The sequence below is a fragment of the Triturus cristatus genome, chromosome 12, assembly GCF_964204655.1.
Source record: "Triturus cristatus chromosome 12, aTriCri1.1, whole genome shotgun sequence".
NCBI classification, from domain to species: domain Eukaryota; kingdom Metazoa; phylum Chordata; class Amphibia; order Caudata; family Salamandridae; genus Triturus; species Triturus cristatus.
In genome coordinates, this window is record NC_140595.1 from 435461562 (window position 1) to 435478823 (window position 17262).

Here is a 17262-nt window from a genome sequence, read left to right on the forward strand (position 1 = left end):
TTCCCATTAACTGTAGCATAACCCTTCCTCTCTCAACTGATCAGCTGGCTTAATTGCTACTGGTGTACCCTATCGTAAAACAAATGCAGTGAGAAGGGCACACTGCCACTTGGCTGGAAAAATATCTATTTATCTATGTCCTAATGTATGTGCTACAGTTGTTTAGAGAGTGTTAGCACATGAGGCATAGGATTCCGAGAAGTTTAGGAGGTTAATAACACAAATTGAGATTTGATTTTCTAATGAGCTGTTGATTTTCACAATTCTACAGACTCCACAGTATTGATCTATTTACCCTAAAATAAACCCGATTTTTGTATTTCTTATAGTAAATGTGCTAACAGTGGACTTTTCCATCTGCAGATTATACTGAATGACCACCAGTGGCAGTGTTTCACAACAGAGTTTCTCTGCAGTGCCGAGACTGAAGAAAAATAAAAAAAAAGTCTTCCGGCATACGGCATCATTTTACAAATTTATACGGTAAGCAAAAATCGCAATCATTCCTTTTAGGCATTGAAAAGACGTTCACAGCATCAGAATGTCCTCACTACCTTATAGGCGGAGCCTGTGCCTGAATAGAATTTGTGTCAAGATTGAAGTAATATGGATCACATTGTGTTGGTCCTGATAGTTTATAATAGACTGACTGCTTCCAATGCTACTAAAGCCTGCTTTAGATCCAGGTGCTTGCAATGTTCCATTCGAGGAAATTGCTGCCTTTGAGGCTAAAAAGCACTACCTCACTTTAGAACGATAGTGTGAAATTCTCACGGAAGGAAGCTTATTTAACCTCTTCCCCTGCACTCTGTATGTTGGACTCTGATTCTCAAGTTGGATTGTTGTTAAGGATCATCTCTGTTTTTGTTTATATCTCCATCCCACTTTCAAAAAGGCCCCAGTGCTTTGAAGTGGTTTAGATTCCTTTACCATCCCCCCGCCTATTTGCCTTGCAGTCCTGAATACAGATAGTAGCCTAATGCATAACTTCTGATATCTCATCCTCCTGTGTGCTCAGCTTCCTCAAGGACGATTGGTCCAGCAGCGACCTGACATCATAAAGCTAATGCAAGATGTTGTCTGACATGAGGGCCACTCTGTTGCCTAGCAAGCTGACATCATAAAGCTAAAGCAAGATGTTGTCTGACATGAGGGCCACTCTGTTACCTAGCAAGCAGTAGTATACATTTATCTTCGTAATGAAATGAGTAGCAGGGTAGACAGGATGCCAAACTGAAAACTAAGATGTAAGATGAAAGACATTAGGGCATTTTTTGAGCTTTCCAATTGTGTATGATGGTAAGTTTTAAGCATAAAAAGTCACAACATCACTATTGCTGAACTGGTAGGAATTGGCTAAAATGAAGATGGTAATTATGCTATTCATAGTTTTTATTATTCCCATTAACTGTAGCATAACCCTTCCTCTCTCAACTGATCAGCTGGCTTAATTGCTACTGGTGTACCCTATCGTAAAACAAATGCAGTGAGAAGGGCACACTGCCACTTGGCTGGAAAAATATCTATTTATCTATGTCCTAATGTATGTGCTACAGTTGTTTAGAGAGTGTTAGCACATGAGGCATAGGATTCCGAGAAGTATAGGAGGTTAATAACACAAATTGAGATTTGATTTTCTAATGAGCTGTTGATTTTCACAATTCTACAGACTCCACAGTATTGATCTATTTACCCTAAAATAAACCCGATTTTTGTATTTCTTATAGTAAATGTGCTAACAGTGGACTTTTCCATCTGCAGATTATACTGAATGACCACCAGTGGCAGTGTTTCACAACAGAGTTTCTCTGCAGTGCCGAGACTGAAGAAAAAAAAAAAAGTCTTCCGGCATACGGCATCATTTTACCAATTTATACGGTAAGCAAAAATCGCAATCATTCCTTTTAGGCATTGAAAAGACGTTCACAGCATCAGAATGTCCTCACTACCTTATAGGCGGAGCCTGTGCCTGAATAGAATTTGTGTCAAGATTGAAGTAATATGGATCACATTGTGTTGGTCCTGATAGTTTATAAAAGACTGACTGCTTCCAATGCTACTAAAGCCTGCTTTAGATCCAGGTGCTTGCAATGTTCCATTCGAGGAAATTGCTGCCTTTGAGGCTAAAAAGCACTACCTCACTTTAGAACGATAGTGTGAAATTCTCACGGAAGGAAGCTTATTTAACCTCTTCCCCTGCACTCTGTATGTTGGACTCTGACTCTCAAGTTGGATTGTTGTTAAGGATCATCTCTGTTTTTGTTTATATCTCCATCCCACTTTCAAAAAGGCCCCAGTGCTTTGAAGTGGTTTAGATTCCTTTACCATCCCCCCGCCTATTTGCCTTGCAGTCCTGAATACAGATAGTAGCCTAATGCATAACTTCTGATATCTCATCCTCCTGTGTGCTCAGCTTCCTCAAGGACGATTGGTCCAGCAGCGACCTGACATCATAAAGCTAATGCAAGATGTTGTCTGACATGAGGGCTACTCTGTTGCCTAGCAAGCTGACATCATAAAGCTAAAGCACGATGTTGTCTGACATGGGGGCCACTCTGTTGCCTAGCAAGCTGACATCATAAAGCTAAAGCAAGATGTTGTCTGACATGAGGGCCACTCTGTTACCTAGCAAGCAGTAGTATACATTTATCTTGGTAATGAAATGAGTAGCAGGGTAGACAGGATGCCAAACTGAAAACTAAGATGAAAGACATTAGGGCATTTTTTGAGCTTTCTAATTGTGTATGATGGTAAGTTTTAAGCATAAAAAGTTACAACATCACTATTGCTGAACTGGTAGGAATTGGCTAAAATGAAGATGTAATTATGCTATTCATAGTTTTTATTATTCCCATTAACTGTAGCATAACCCTTCCTCTCAACTGATCAGCTGGCTTAATTGCTACTGGTGTACCCTATCGTAAAACAAATGCAGTGAGAAGGGCACAATGCCACTTGGCTGGAAAAATATCTATTTATCTATGTCCTAATGTATGTGCTACAGTTGTTTAGAGAGTGTTAGCACATGAGGCATAGGATTCCGAGAAGTATAGGAGGTTAATAACACAAATTGAGATTTGATTTTCTAATGAGCTGTTGATTTTCACAATTCTACAGACTCCACAGTATTGATCTATTTACCCTAAAATAAACCAGATTTTTGTATTTCTTATAGTAAATGTGCTAACAGTGGACTTTTCCATCTGCAGATTATACTGAATGACCACCAGTGGCAGTGTTTCACAACAGAGTTTCTCTGCAGTGCCGAGACTGAAGAAAAAAAAAAAAGTCTTCCGGCATACGGCATCATTTTACCAATTTATACGGTAAGCAAAAATCGCAATCATTCCTTTTAGGCATTGAAAAGACGTTCACAGCATCAGAATGTCCTCACTACCTTATAGGCGGAGCCTGTGCCTGAATAGAATTTGTGTCAAGATTGAAGTAATATGGATCACATTGTGTTGGTCCTGATAGTTTATAAAAGACTGACTGCTTCCAATGCTACTAAAGCCTGCTTTAGATCCAGGTGCTTGCAATGTTCCATTCGAGGAAATTGCTGCCTTTGAGGCTAAAAAGCACTACCTCACTTTAGAACGATAGTGTGAAATTCTCACGGAAGGAAGCTTATTTAACCTCTTCCCCTGCACTCTGTATGTTGGACTCTGACTCTCAAGTTGGATTGTTGTTAAGGATCATCTCTGTTTTTGTTTATATCTCCATCCCACTTTCAAAAAGGCCCCAGTGCTTTGAAGTGGTTTAGATTCCTTTACCATCCCCCCGCCTATTTGCCTTGCAGTCCTGAATACAGATAGTAGCCTAATGCATAACTTCTGATATCTCATCCTCCTGTGTGCTCAGCTTCCTCAAGGACGATTGGTCCAGCAGCGACCTGACATCATAAAGCTAATGCAAGATGTTGTCTGACATGAGGGCTACTCTGTTGCCTAGCAAGCTGACATCATAAAGCTAAAGCACGATGTTGTCTGACATGGGGGCCACTCTGTTGCCTAGCAAGCTGACATCATAAAGCTAAAGCAAGATGTTGTCTGACATGAGGGCCACTCTGTTACCTAGCAAGCAGTAGTATACATTTATCTTGGTAATGAAATGAGTAGCAGGGTAGACAGGATGCCAAACTGAAAACTAAGATGAAAGACATTAGGGCATTTGTTGAGCTTTCTAATTGTGTATGATGGTAAGTTTTAAGCATAAAAAGTTACAACATCACTATTGCTGAACTGGTAGGAATTGGCTAAAATGAAGATGGTAATTATGCTATTCATAGTTTTTATTATTCCCATTAACTGTAGCATAACCCTTCCTCTCTCAACTGATCAGCTGGCTTAATTGCTACTGGTGTACCCTATCGTAAAACAAATGCAGTGAGAAGGGCACACTGCCACTTGGCTGGAAAAATATCTATTTATCTATGTCCTAATGTATGTGCTACAGTTGTTTAGAGAGTGTTAGCACATGAGGCATAGGATTCCGAGAAGTATAGGAGGTTAATAACACAAATTGAGATTTGATTTTCTAATGAGCTGTTGATTTTCACAATTCTACAGACTCCACAGTATTGATCTATTTACCCTAAAATAAACCAGATTTTTGTATTTCTTATAGTAAATGTGCTAACAGTGGACTTTTCCATCTGCAGATTATACTGAATGACCACCAGTGGCAGTGTTTCACAACAGAGTTTCTCTGCAGTGCCGAGACTGAAGAAAAAAAAAAAAAAGTCTTCCGGCATACGGCATCATTTTACCAATTTATACGGTAAGCAAAAATCGCAATCATTCCTTTTAGGCATTGAAAAGACGTTCACAGCATCAGAATGTCCTCACTACCTTATAGGCGGAGCCTGTGCCTGAATAGAATTTGTGTCAAGATTGAAGTAATATGGATCACATTGTGTTGGTCCTGATAGTTTATAATAGACTGACTGCTTCCAATGCTACTAAAGCCTGCTTTAGATCCTGGTGCTTGCAATGTTCCATTCGAGGAAATTGCTGCCTTTGAGGCTAAAAAGCACTACCTCACTTTAGAACGATAGTGTGAAATTCTCACGGAAGGAAGCTTATTTAACCTCTTCCCCTGCACTCTGTATGTTGGACTCTGACTCTCAAGTTGGATTGTTGTTAAGGATCATCTCTGTTTTTGTTTATATCTCCATCCCACTTTCAAAAAGGCCCCAGTGCTTTGAAGTGGTTTAGATTCCTTTACCATCCCCCCGCCTATTTGCCTTGCAGTCCTGAATACAGATAGTAGCCTAATGCATAACTTCTGATATCTCATCCTCCTGTGTGCTCAGCTTCCTCAAGGACGATTGGTCCAGCAGCGACCTGACATCATAAAGCTAATGCAAGATGTTGTCTGACATGAGGGCTACTCTGTTGCCTAGCAAGCTGACATCATAAAGCTAAAGCACGATGTTGTCTGACATGGGGGCCACTCTGTTGCCTAGCAAGCTGACATCATAAAGCTAAAGCAAGATGTTGTCTGACATGAGGGCCACTCTGTTACCTAGCAAGCAGTAGTCTACATTTATCTTGGTAATGAAATGAGTAGCAGGGTAGACAGGATGCCAAACTGAAAACTAAGATGTAAGATGAAAGACATTAGGGCATTTTTTGAGCTTTCTAATTGTGTATGATGGTAAGTTTTAAGCATAAAAAGTTACAACATCACTATTGCTGAACTGGTAGGAATTGGCTAAAATGAAGATGGTAATTATGCTATTCATAGTTTTTATTATTCCCATTAACTGTAGCATAACCCTTCCTCTCTCAACTGATCAGCTGGCTTAATTGCTACTGGTGTACCCTATCGTAAAACAAATGCAGTGAGAAGGGCACACTGCCACTTGGCTGGAAAAATATCTATTTATCTATGTCCTAATGTATGTGCTACAGTTGTTTAGAGAGTGTTAGCACATGAGGCATAGGATTCCGAGAAGTATAGGAGGTTAATAACACAAATTGAGATTTGATTTTCTAATGAGCTGTTGATTTTCACAATTCTACAGACTCCACAGTATTGATCTATTTACCCTAAAATAAATCCGATTTTTGTATTTCTTATAGTAAATGTGCTAACAGTGGACTTTTCCATCTGCAGATTATACTGAATGACCACCAGTGGCAGTGTTTCACAACAGAGTTTCTCTGCAGTGCCGAGACTGAAGAAAAAAAAAAAAAAAGTCTTCCGGCATACGGCATCATTTTACAAATTTATACGGTAAGCAAAAATCGCAATCATTCCTTTTAGGCATTGAAAAGACGTTCACAGCATCAGAATGTCCTCACTACCTTATAGGCGGAGCCTGTGCCTGAATAGAATTTGTGTCAAGATTGAAGTAATATGGATCACATTGTGTTGGTCCTGATAGTTTATAATAGACTGACTGCTTCCAATGCTACTAAAGCCTGCTTTAGATCCAGGTGCTTGCAATGTTCCATTCGAGGAAATTGCTGCCTTTGAGGCTAAAAAGCACTACCTCACTTTAGAACGATAGTGTGAAATTCTCACGGAAGGAAGCTTATTTAACCTCTTCCCCTGCACTCTGTATGTTGGACTCTGACTCTCAAGTTGGATTGTTGTTAAGGATCATCTCTGTTTTTGTTTATATCTCCATCCCACTTTCAAAAAGGCCCCAGTGCTTTGAAGTGGTTTAGAGTCCTTTACCATCCCCCCCGCCTATTTGCCTTGCAGTCCTGAATACAGATAGTAGCCTAATGCATAACTTCTGATATCTCATCCTCCTGTGTGCTCAGCTTCCTCAAGGACGATTGGTCCAGCAGCGACCTGACATCATAAAGCTAATGCAAGATGTTGTCTGACATGAGGGCCACTCTGTTGCCTAGCAAGCTGACATCATAAAGCTAAAGCACAATGTTGTCTGACATGGGGGCCACTCTGTTGCCTAGCAAGCTGACATCATAAAGCTAAAGCAAGATGTTGTCTGACATGAGGGCCACTCTGTTACCTAGCAAGCAGTAGTCTACATTTATCTTGGTAATGAAATGAGTAGCAGGGTAGACAGGATGCCAAACTGAAAACTAAGATGTAAGATGAAAGACATTAGGGCATTTTTTGAGCTTTCCAATTGTGTATGATGGTAAGTTTTAAGCATAAAAAGTCACAACATCACTATTGCTGAACTGGTAGGAATTGGCTAAAATGAAGATGGTAATTATGCTATTCATAGTTTTTATTATTCCCATTAACTGTAGCATAACCCTTCCTCTCTCAACTGATCAGCTGGCTTAATTGCTACTGGTGTACCCTATCGTAAAACAAATGCAGTGAGAAGGGCACACTGCCACTTGGCTGGAAAAATATCTATTTATCTATGTCCTAATGTATGTGCTACAGTTGTTTAGAGAGTGTTAGCACATGAGGCATAGGATTCCGAGAAGTATAGGAGGTTAATAACACAAATTGAGATTTGATTTTCTAATGAGCTGTTGATTTTCACAATTCTACAGACTCCACAGTATTGATCTATTTACCCTAAAATAAACCAGATTTTTGTATTTCTTATAGTAAATGTGCTAACAGTGGACTTTTCCATCTGCAGATTATACTGAATGACCACCAGTGGCAGTGTTTCACAACAGAGTTTCTCTGCAGTGCCGAGACTGAAGAAAAAAAAAAAAAAGTCTTCCGGCATACGGCATCATTTTACCAATTTATACGGTAAGCAAAAATCGCAATCATTCCTTTTAGGCATTGAAAAGACGTTCACAGCATCAGAATGTCCTCACTACCTTATAGGCGGAGCCTGTGCCTGAATAGAATTTGTGTCAAGATTGAAGTAATATGGATCACATTGTGTTGGTCCTGATAGTTTATAATAGACTGACTGCTTCCAATGCTACTAAAGCCTGCTTTAGATCCTGGTGCTTGCAATGTTCCATTCGAGGAAATTGCTGCCTTTGAGGCTAAAAAGCACTACCTCACTTTAGAACGATAGTGTGAAATTCTCACGGAAGGAAGCTTATTTAACCTCTTCCCCTGCACTCTGTATGTTGGACTCTGACTCTCAAGTTGGATTGTTGTTAAGGATCATCTCTGTTTTTGTTTATATCTCCATCCCACTTTCAAAAAGGCCCCAGTGCTTTGAAGTGGTTTAGAGTCCTTTACCATCCCCCCGCCTATTTGCCTTGCAGTCCTGAATACAGATAGTAGCCTAATGCATAACTTCTGATATCTCATCCTCCTGTGTGCTCAGCTTCCTCAAGGACGATTGGTCCAGCAGCGACCTGACATCATAAAGCTAATGCAAGATGTTGACTGACATGAGGGCCACTCTGTTGCCTAGCAAGCTGACATCATAAAGCTAAAGCAAGATGTTGTCTGACATGAGGGCCACTCTGTTACCTAGCAAGCAGTAGTATACATTTATCTTGGTAATGAAATGAGTAGCAGGGTAGACAGGATGCCAAACTGAAAACTAAGATGAAAGACATTAGGGCATTTTTTGAGCTTTCTAATTGTGTATGATGGTAAGTTTTAAGCATAAAAAGTTACATCATCACTATTGCTGAACTGGGAGGAATTGGCTAAAATGAAGATGTAATTATGCTATTCATAGTTTTTATTATTCCCATTAACTGTAGCATAACCCTTCCTCTCTCAACTGATCAGCTGGCTTAATTGCTACTGGTGTACCCTATCGTAAAACAAATGCAGTGAGAAGGGCACACTGCCACTTGGCTGGAAAAATATCTATTTATCTATGTCCTAATGTATGTGCTACAGTTGTTTAGAGAGTGTTAGCACATGAGGCATAGGATTCCGAGAAGTATAGGAGGTTAATAACACAAATTGAGATTTGATTTTCTAATGAGCTGTTGATTTTCACAATTCTACAGACTCCACAGTATTGATCTATTTACCCTAAAATAAACCAGATTTTTGTATTTCTTATAGTAAATGTGCTAACAGTGGACTTTTCCATCTGCAGATTATACTGAATGACCACCAGTGGCAGTGTTTCACAACAGAGTTTCTCTGCAGTGCCGAGACTGAAGAAAAAAAAAAAAAAGTCTTCCGGCATACGGCATCATTTTACCAATTTATACGGTAAGCAAAAATCGCAATCATTCCTTTTAGGCATTGAAAAGACGTTCACAGCATCAGAATGTCCTCACTACCTTATAGGCGGAGCCTGTGCCTGAATAGAATTTGTGTCAAGATTGAAGTAATATGGATCACATTGTGTTGGTCCTGATAGTTTATAATAGACTGACTGCTTCCAATGCTACTAAAGCCTGCTTTAGATCCTGGTGCTTGCAATGTTCCATTCGAGGAAATTGCTGCCTTTGAGGCTAAAAAGCACTACCTCACTTTAGAACGATAGTGTGAAATTCTCACGGAAGGAAGCTTATTTAACCTCTTCCCCTGCACTCTGTATGTTGGACTCTGACTCTCAAGTTGGATTGTTGTTAAGGATCATCTCTGTTTTTGTTAAAATCTCCATCACACTTTCAAAAAGGCCCCAGTGCTTTGAAGTGGTTTAGAGTCCTTTACCATCCCCGCGCCTATTTGCCTTGCAGTCCTGAATACAGATAGTAGCCTAATGCATAACTTCTGATATCTCATCCTCCTGTGTGCTCAGCTTCCTCAAGGACGATTGGTCCAGCAGCGACCTGACATCATAAAGCTAATGCAAGATGTTGTCTGACATGAGGGCCACTCTGTTGCCTAGCAAGCTGACATCATAAAGCTAAAGCACAATGTTGTCTGACATGGGGGCCACTCTGTTGCCTAGCAAGCTGACATCATAAAGCTAAAGCAAGATGTTGTCTGACATGAGGGCCACTCTGTTACCTAGCAAGCAGTAGTCTACATTTATCTTGGTAATGAAATGAGTAGCAGGGTAGACAGGATGCCAAACTGAAAACTAAGATGTAAGATGAAAGACATTAGGGCATTTTTTGAGCTTTCTAATTGTGTATGATGGTAAGTTTTAAGCATAAAAAGTCACAACATCACTATTGCTGAACTGGTAGGAATTGGCTAAAATGAAGATGGTAATTATGCTATTCATAGTTTTTATTATTCCCATTAACTGTAGCATAACCCTTCCTCTCTCAACTGATCAGCTGGCTTAATTGCTACTGGTGTACCCTATTGTAAAACAAATGCAGTGAGAAGGGCACACTGCCACTTGGCTGGAAAAATATCTATTTATCTATGTCCTAATGTATGTGCTACAGTTGTTTAGAGAGTGTTGGCACATGAGGCATAGGATTCAGAGAAGTATAGGAGGTTAATAACACAAATTGAGATTTGATTTTCTAATGAGCTGTTGATTTTCACAATTCTACAGACTCCACAGTATTGATCTATTTACCCTAAAATAAACCCGATTTTTGTATTTCTTATAGTAAATGTGCTAACAGTGGACTTTTCCATCTGCAGATTATACTGAATGACTTCCAGTGGCAGTGTTTCACAACAGAGTTTCTCTGCAGTGCCGAGACTGAAGAAAAAAAAAAAAGTCTTCCGGCATACGGCATCATTTTACCAATTTATACGGTAAGCAAAAATCGCAATCATTCCTTTTAGGCATTGAAAAGACGTTCACAGCATCAGAATGTCCTCACTACCTTATAGGCGGAGCCTGTGCCTGAATAGAATTTGTGTCAAGATTGAAGTAATATGGATCACATTGTGTTGGTCCTGATAGTTTATAATAGACTGACTGCTTCCAATGCTACTAAAGCCTGCTTTAGATCCAGGTGCTTGCAATGTTCCATTCGAGGAAATTGCTGCCTTTGAGGCTAAAAAGCACTACCTCACTTTAGAACGATAGTGTGAAATTCTCACGGAAGGAAGCTTATTTAACCTCTTCCCCTGCACTCTGTATGTTGGACTCTGACTCTCAAGTTGGATTGTTGTTAAGGATCATCTCTGTTTTTGTTTATATCTCCATCCCACTTTCAAAAAGGCCCCAGTGCTTTGAAGTGGTTTAGATTCCTTTACCATCCCCCCGCCTATTTGCCTTGCAGTCCTGAATACAGATAGTAGCCTAATGCATAACTTCTGATATCTCATCCTCCTGTGTGCTCAGCTTCCTCAAGGACGATTGGTCCAGCAGCGACCTGACATCATAAAGCTAATGCAAGATGTTGTCTGACATGAGGGCCACTCTGTTGCCTAGCAAGCTGACATCATAAAGCTAAAGCAAGATGTTGTCTGACATGAGGGCCACTCTGTTACCTAGCAAGCAGTAGTCTACATTTATCTTGGTAATGAAATGAGTAGCAGGGTAGACAGGATGCCAAACTGAAAACTAAGATGTAAGATGAAAGACATTAGGGCATTTTTTGAGCTTTCCAATTGTGTATGATGGTAAGTTTTAAGCATAAAAAGTCACAACATCACTATTGCTGAACTGGTAGGAATTGGCTAAAATGAAGATGGTAATTATGCTATTCATAGTTTTTATTATTCCCATTAACTGTAGCATAACCCTTCCTCTCTCAACTGATCAGCTGGCTTAATTGCTACTGGTGTACCCTATCGTAAAACAAATGCAGTGAGAAGGGCACACTGCCACTTGGCTGGAAAAATATCTATTTATCTATGTCCTAATGTATGTGCTACAGTTGTTTAGAGAGTGTTGGCACATGAGGCATAGGATTCCGAGAAGTATAGGAGGTTAATAACACAAATTGAGATTTGATTTTCTAATGAGCTGTTGATTTTCACAGTTCTACAGACTCCACAGTATTGATCTATTTACCCTAAAATAAACCCGATTTTTGTATTTCTTATAGTAAATGTGCTAACAGTGGACTTTTCCATCTGCAGATTATACTGAATGACCACCAGTGGCAGTGTTTCACAACAGAGTTTCTCTGCAGTGCCGAGACTGAATAAAAAAAAAAAAAAAGTCTTCCGGCATACGGCATCATTTTACCAATTTATACGGTAAGCAAAAATCGCAATCATTCCTTTTAGGCATTGAAAAGACGTTCACAGCATCAGAATGTCCTCACTACCTTATAGGCGGAGCCTGTGCCTGAATAGAATTTGTGTCAAGATTGAAGTAATATGGATCACATTGTGTTGGTCCTGATAGTTTATAATAGACTGACTGCTTCCAATGCTACTAAAGCCTGCTTTAGATCCAGGTGCTTGCAATGTTCCATTCGAGGAAATTGCTGCCTTTGAGGCTAAAAAGCACTACCTCACTTTAGAACGATAGTGTGAAATTCTCACGGAAGGAAGCTTATTTAACCTCTTCCCCTGCACTCTGTATGTTGGACTCTGACTCTCAAGTTGGATTGTTGTTAAGGATCATCTCTGTTTTTGTTTATATCTCCATCCCACTTTCAAAAAGGCCCCAGTGCTTTGAATTGGTTTAGAGTCCTTTACCATCCCCCCGCCTATTTGCCTTGCAGTCCTGAATACAGATAGTAGCCTAATGCATAACTTCTGATATCTCATCCTCCTGTGTGCTCAGCTTCCTCAAGGACGATTGGTCCAGCAGCGACCTGACATCATAAAGCTAATGCAAGATGTTGTCTGACATGAGGGCCACTCTGTTGCCTAGCAAGCTGACATCATAAAGCTAAAGCAAGATGTTGTCTGACATGAGGGCCACTCTGTTACCTAGCAAGCAGTAGTCTACATTTATCTTGGTAATGAAATGAGTAGCAGGGTAGACAGGATGCCAAACTGAAAACTAAGATGTAAGATGAAAGACATTAGGGCATTTTTTGAGCTTTCCAATTGTGTATGATGGTAAGTTTTAAGCATAAAAAGTTACAACATCACTATTGCTGAACTGGTAGGAATTGGCTAAAATGAAGATGGTAATTATGCTATTCATAGTTTTTATTATTCCCATTAACTGTAGCATAACCCTTCCTCTCTCAACTGATCAGCTGGCTTAATTGTTACTGGTGTACCCTATCGTAAAACAAATGCAGTGAGAAGGGCACACTGCCACTTGGCTGGAAAAATATCTATTTATCTATGTCCTAATGTATGTGCTACAGTTGTTTAGAGAGTGTTGGCACATGAGGCATAGGATTCCGAGAAGTATAGGAGGTTAATAACACAAATTGAGATTTGATTTTCTAATGAGCTGTTGATTTTCACAATTCTACAGACTCCACAGTATTGATCTATTTACCCTAAAATAAACCCGATTTTTGTATTTCTTATAGTAAATGTGCTAACAGTGGACTTTTCCATCTGCAGATTATACTGAATGACTTCCAGTGGCAGTGTTTCACAACAGAGTTTCTCTGCAGTGCCGAGACTGAAGAAAAAAAAAAAAGTCTTCCGGCATACGGCATCATTTTACCAATTTATACGGTAAGCAAAAATCGCAATCATTCCTTTTAGGCATTGAAAAGACGTTCACAGCATCAGAATGTCCTCACTACCTTATAGGCGGAGCCTGTGCCTGAATAGAATTTGTGTCAAGATTGAAGTAATATGGATCACATTGTGTTGGTCCTGATAGTTTATAATAGACTGACTGCTTCCAATGCTACTAAAGCCTGCTTTAGATCCAGGTGCTTGCAATGTTCCATTCGAGGAAATTGCTGCCTTTGAGGCTAAAAAGCACTACCTCACTTTAGAACGATAGTGTGAAATTCTCACGGAAGGAAGCTTATTTAACCTCTTCCCCTGCACTCTGTATGTTGGACTCTGACTCTCAAGTTGGATTGTTGTTAAGGATCATCTCTGTTTTTGTTTATATCTCCATCCCACTTTCAAAAAGGCCCCAGTGCTTTGAAGTGGTTTAGATTCCTTTACCATCCCCCCGCCTATTTGCCTTGCAGTCCTGAATACAGATAGTAGCCTAATGCATAACTTCTGATATCTCATCCTCCTGTGTGCTCAGCTTCCTCAAGGACGATTGGTCCAGCAGCGACCTGACATCATAAAGCTAATGCAAGATGTTGTCTGACATGAGGGCCACTCTGTTGCCTAGCAAGCTGACATCATAAAGCTAAAGCAAGATGTTGTCTGACATGAGGGCCACTCTGTTACCTAGCAAGCAGTAGTCTACATTTATCTTGGTAATGAAATGAGTAGCAGGGTAGACAGGATGCCAAACTGAAAACTAAGATGTAAGATGAAAGACATTAGGGCATTTTTTGAGCTTTCCAATTGTGTATGATGGTAAGTTTTAAGCATAAAAAGTCACAACATCACTATTGCTGAACTGGTAGGAATTGGCTAAAATGAAGATGGTAATTATGCTATTCATAGTTTTTATTATTCCCATTAACTGTAGCATAACCCTTCCTCTCTCAACTGATCAGCTGGCTTAATTGCTACTGGTGTACCCTATCGTAAAACAAATGCAGTGAGAAGGGCACACTGCCACTTGGCTGGAAAAATATCTATTTATCTATGTCCTAATGTATGTGCTACAGTTGTTTAGAGAGTGTTGGCACATGAGGCATAGGATTCCGAGAAGTATAGGAGGTTAATAACACAAATTGAGATTTGATTTTCTAATGAGCTGTTGATTTTCACAATTCTACAGACTCCACAGTATTGATCTATTTACCCTAAAATAAACCCGATTTTTGTATTTCTTATAGTAAATGTGCTAACAGTGGACTTTTCCATCTGCAGATTATACTGAATGACCACCAGTGGCAGTGTTTCACAACAGAGTTTCTCTGCAGTGCCGAGACTGAAGAAAAAAAAAAAAAAAGTCTTCCGGCATACGGCATCATTTTACCAATTTATACGGTAAGCAAAAATCGCAATCATTCCTTTTAGGCATTGAAAAGACGTTCACAGCATCAGAATGTCCTCACTACCTTATAGGCGGAGCCTGTGCCTGAATAGAATTTGTGTCAAGATTGAAGTAATATGGATCACATTGTGTTGGTCCTGATAGTTTATAATAGACTGACTGCTTCCAATGCTACTAAAGCCTGCTTTAGATCCAGGTGCTTGCAATGTTCCATTCGAGGAAATTGCTGCCTTTGAGGCTAAAAAGCACTACCTCACTTTAGAACGATAGTGTGAAATTCTCACGGAAGGAAGCTTATTTAACCTCTTCCCCTGCACTCTGTATGTTGGACTCTGACTCTCAAGTTGGATTGTTGTTAAGGATCATCTCTGTTTTTGTTTATATCTCCATCCCACTTTCAAAAAGGCCCCAGTGCTTTGAAGTGGTTTAGAGTCCTTTACCATCCCCGCGCCTATTTGCCTTGCAGTCCTGAATACAGATAGTAGCCTAATGCATAACTTCTGATATCTCATCCTCCTGTGTGCTCAGCTTCCTCAAGGACGATTGGTCCAGCAGCGACCTGACATCATAAAGCTAATGCAAGATGTTGTCTGACATGAGGGCCACTCTGTTGCCTAGCAAGCTGACATCATAAAGCTAAAGCACAATGTTGTCTGACATGGGGGCCACTCTGTTGCCTAGCAAGCTGACATCATAAAGCTAAAGCAAGATGTTGTCTGACATGAGGGCCACTCTGTTACCTAGCAAGCAGTAGTCTACATTTATCTTGGTAATGAAATGAGTAGCAGGGTAGACAGGATGCCAAACTGAAAACTAAGATGTAAGATGAAAGACATTAGGGCATTTTTTGAGCTTTCTAATTGTGTATGATGGTAAGTTTTAAGCATAAAAAGTTACAACATCACTATTGCTGAACTGGTAGGAATTGGCTAAAATGAAGATGGTAATTATGCTATTCTTAGTTTTTATTATTCCCATTAACTGTAGCATAACCCTTCCTCTCTCAACTGATCAGCTGGCTTAATTGCTACTGGTGTACCCTATTGTAAAACAAATGCAGTGAGAAGGGCACACTGCCACTTGGCTGGAAAAATATCTATTTATCTATGTCCTAATGTATGTGCTACAGTTGTTTAGAGAGTGTTGGCACATGAGGCATAGGATTCCGAGAAGTATAGGAGGTTAATAACACAAATTGAGATTTGATTTTCTAATGAGCTGTTGATTTTCACAATTCTACAGACTCCACAGTATTGATCTATTTACCCTAAAATAAACCAGATTTTTGTATTTCTTATAGTAAATGTGCTAACAGTGGACTTTTCCATCTGCAGATTATACTGAATGACTTCCAGTGGCAGTGTTTCACAACAGAGTTTCTCTGCAGTGCCGAGACTGAAGAAAAAAAAAAAAGTCTTCCGGCATACGGCATCATTTTACCAATTTATACGGTAAGCAAAAATCGCAATCATTCCTTTTAGGCATTGAAAAGACGTTCACAGCATCAGAATGTCCTCACTACCTTATAGGCGGAGCCTGTGCCTGAATAGAATTTGTGTCAAGATTGAAGTAATATGGATCACATTGTGTTGGTCCTGATAGTTTATAATAGACTGACTGCTTCCAATGCTACTAAAGCCTGCTTTAGATCCAGGTGCTTGCAATGTTCCATTCGAGGAAATTGCTGCCTTTGAGGCTAAAAAGCACTACCTCACTTTAGAACGATAGTGTGAAATTCTCACGGAAGGAAGCTTATTTAACCTCTTCCCCTGCACTCTGTATGTTGGACTCTGACTCTCAAGTTGGATTGTTGTTAAGGATCATCTCTGTTTTTGTTTATATCTCCATCCCACTTTCAAAAAGGCCCCAGTGCTTTGAAGTGGTTTAGATTCCTTTACCATCCCCCCGCCTATTTGCCTTGCAGTCCTGAATACAGATAGTAGCCTAATGCATAACTTCTGATATCTCATCCTCCTGTGTGCTCAGCTTCCTCAAGGACGATTGGTCCAGCAGCGACCTGACATCATAAAGCTAATGCAAGATGTTGTCTGACATGAGGGCCACTCTGTTGCCTAGCAAGCTGACATCATAAAGCTAAAGCAAGATGTTGTCTGACATGAGGGCCACTCTGTTACCTAGCAAGCAGTAGTCTACATTTATCTTGGTAATGAAATGAGTAGCAGGGTAGACAGGATGCCAAACTGAAAACTAAGATGTAAGATGAAAGACATTAGGGCATTTTTTGAGCTTTCCAATTGTGTATGATGGTAAGTTTTAAGCATAAAAAGTCACAACATCACTATTGCTGAACTGGTAGGAATTGGCTAAAATGAAGATGGTAATTATGCTATTCATAGTTTTTATTATTCCCATTAACTGTAGCATAACCCTTCCTCTCTCAACTGATCAGCTGGCTTAATTGCTACTGGTGTACCCTATCGTAAAACAAATGCAGTGAGAAGGGCACACTGCCACTTGGCTGGAAAAATATCTATTTATCTATGTCCTAATGTATG